The sequence below is a fragment of the Chlamydotis macqueenii genome, chromosome W (assembly GCF_036417535.1).
Source record: "Chlamydotis macqueenii isolate bChlMac1 chromosome W, bChlMac1.mat, whole genome shotgun sequence".
NCBI classification, from domain to species: domain Eukaryota; kingdom Metazoa; phylum Chordata; class Aves; order Otidiformes; family Otididae; genus Chlamydotis; species Chlamydotis macqueenii.
Window position 1 is genome coordinate 43,821,147 of NC_141592.1, and position 3,014 is coordinate 43,824,160.

Consider the following 3,014-nt stretch of genomic DNA (forward strand, 5'->3'; position numbering starts at 1 on the left):
CTTGGTTTTATTGAAGCTCATTCTTCACTGGTCAGGGTGTTCCTTGCTGCAATACCTTTGATATGACATATAAGAACTACAGAAATTATTATATACAGTTCAAATTATTGGCTGTTCTCACCTAAAATCAGATCTCCTTGAGGTACACATCGAACTTCCCCATCTTCCCGCATCACCCACCAAGTACATCCAGGTCCTTGAGCAAAAGCAGTCCCACGGGTGGGTTTGCCTTTGCCCAGGGGAGGAATAACCCAGACCGTCTTTCCTAACATATTCCTTAGATGCACCACAGGGACTTTATCACCATCTACAATATGTAACAGTTCAGATTGGGCAGGGCCAGCTCAATTGGTGGATCCCCGAGTGTTAACTAACCAGGTAGCTTTTGCTAAATGTTTGTCCCAATGTTTGAAGGTCCCACCACCCATTGCTTTCAGTGTAGTTTTCAGCAGTCCATTGTACCGTTCAATCTTTCCAGAGGCTGGTGCATGATAGGGGATGCGATATACCCACTCAATGCCATGCTCTTTGGCCCAGGTGTCTATGAGGTTGTTTCGGAAATGAGTCCCATTGTCTGACTCTATTCTTTCTGGGGTGCCATGTCGCCAGAGAACTTGCTTCTCAAGGCCCAAGATGGTGTTTGGGGCAGTGGCATGGGGTACAGGATAAGTCTCTAGCCACCCAGTGGTGGCTTCCACCATTGTAAGCACATGGCGCTTACCTTGACGGGTTTGTGGGAGTGTGATGTAATCAATTTGCCAGGCCTCTCCATACTTATACTTCAGCCATCGTCCTCCATACCAAAGAGGCTTTAACCGCTTGGCCTGCTTAATTGCAGCGCATGTTTCACATTCATGGATAACCTGTGCAATGGTATCCATGGTCAAGTCCACCCCTCGATCACGAGCCCATCTGTATGTTGCATCTCTTCCTTGATGGCCCGAGGTGTCATGAGCCCACCGAGCTAAAAATAGTTCACTTCTGTGTTGCCAGTCTAGGTCCACTTGGGAAACTTTAATCTTAGCAGCCTGATCCACCCTTTGGTTATTTTGGTGTTCTTCCGTGGCTCTACTCTTGGGTACGTGGGCATCTACGTGACGTACTTTTACAACCAGATTCTCTAGCCAAGCAGCAATATCTTGCCACAATGCGGCAGCCCAGATGGGCTTACCTCTACGCTGCCAGTTGCTCTGTTTCCATTGCTTTAACCATCCCCACAGAGCATTTGCCACCATCCACGAGTCAATGTAGAGACAGAGCACAGGCTATTTTTCCCGTTCAGCGATGTCCAAAGCCAACTGGATGGCCTTCACTTCTGCAAACTGACTCGATTCACCTTGGCCTTCAGTAGCTTCTGCAACTCGTCGTGTAGGACTCCACACAGCAGCTTTCCACTTCCGATGTTTTCCTACAATACGACAGGACCCATCAGTGAACAGGGCATATCTCTTCTCATCTTCTGGTGGATTATTATATGGTGGGGCTTCTTCAGCACGTGTCACCTCTTCCTCTGGTGGCATTCCAAAATCTTTGCCTTCTGGCCAATCTGTGATTACTTCTAAGATTCCTGGGCGATTAGGGTTTCCTATTCGGGCTCGCTGTGTGATCAGTGTGACCCATTTACTCCACGTGGCATCAGTTGCATGATGTGTAGAGGGGACCTTCCCTTTGAACATCCAGCCCAGCACTGGCAGTCGGGGTGCCAGGAGGAGCTGTGCTTCAGTACCAATCACTTCTGAAGCAGCTCGAACTCCTTCATATGCTGCCAGTATTTCTTTTTCAGTTGGAGTATAGCAGGCCTCAGATCCTCTATATCCCCGGCTCCAAAAGCCCAGGGGTTGACCTCGAGTCTCCCCTGGTGTTCTTTGCCAAAGACTCCAGGTAGGGCCATTCTCCCCAGCTGCGGTGTAGAGGATGTTTTTCACATCTTGTCCTGTCTGGACTGGCCCAAGGGCTACTGCATGAACAATCTCCTGTTTAATTTGTTCAAAGGCTTGTTGTTGTTCAGGGCCCCATTTAAAATCGTTCCTCTTTCGAGTCACTTCATAGAGAGGGCTTACAATCATACTGTAATTTGGAATATGCATTCTCCAGAAACCCACAATGCCCAGGAAAGCTTCTGTTTCCTTTTTGTCAGTTGGTGGAGCCATAGCTGTTATTTTGTTGACCACATCCATTGGAATGTGACGACGTCCATCTTGCCATTTTTCTCCTAAAAACTGGATCTCTTGTGCAGGCCCCTTGACTTTGCTTTGTTTTATGGCAAAACCGGCTTTCAGAAGGATTTGGATTATTTTCTCCCCTTTTTCAAAAACTTCTGCTGCTGTGTTGCCCCATATGATAATGTCATCAATGTATTGCAGGTGCTCTGGAGCTCCACCCTTTTCTAATACAGTCTGGATCAGTCCATGGCAAATGGTGGGGCTGTGTTTCCACCCCTGGGGCAGTCGATTCCAGGTGTACTGGACACCCCTCCAAGTGAAAGCAAACTGTGGCCTGCATTCTGCTGCCAAAGGGATGGAGAAGAACGCATTGGCAATATCGATGGTGGCATACCACTTGGCTGCTTTTGACTCCAGTTCATACTGAAGTTCTAGCATATCTGGCACGGCAGCACTCAGTGGTGGCATAACTTCATTTAGGCCACGATAGTCCACTGTTAACCTCCACTCTCCACTTGATTTTCTCACTGGCCATATGGGACTGTGGAAGGGTGAGTGGGACTTGCTGATCACTCCCTGGCTCTCCAGTCGACGAATCAGCTTGAGGATGGGGATTATGGAGTCTCGGTTGGTGTGGTATTGCCGCCGGTGCACTGTGGTGGTAGCAATTGGTACCTGTTGTTCCTCAACCTTCAGTAATCCCACAACAGAAGGGTCCTTTGAGAGCTTGGGCAAGGTGGCCAGCTGTTTATTCTCCTCTGTCTCCACAGTGGCTATACCAAAAGCCCACCGATACCCTCTTGGGTCTTTGAAATACCCACTCCTGAGGTAATCTATACCAAGAATGCATGG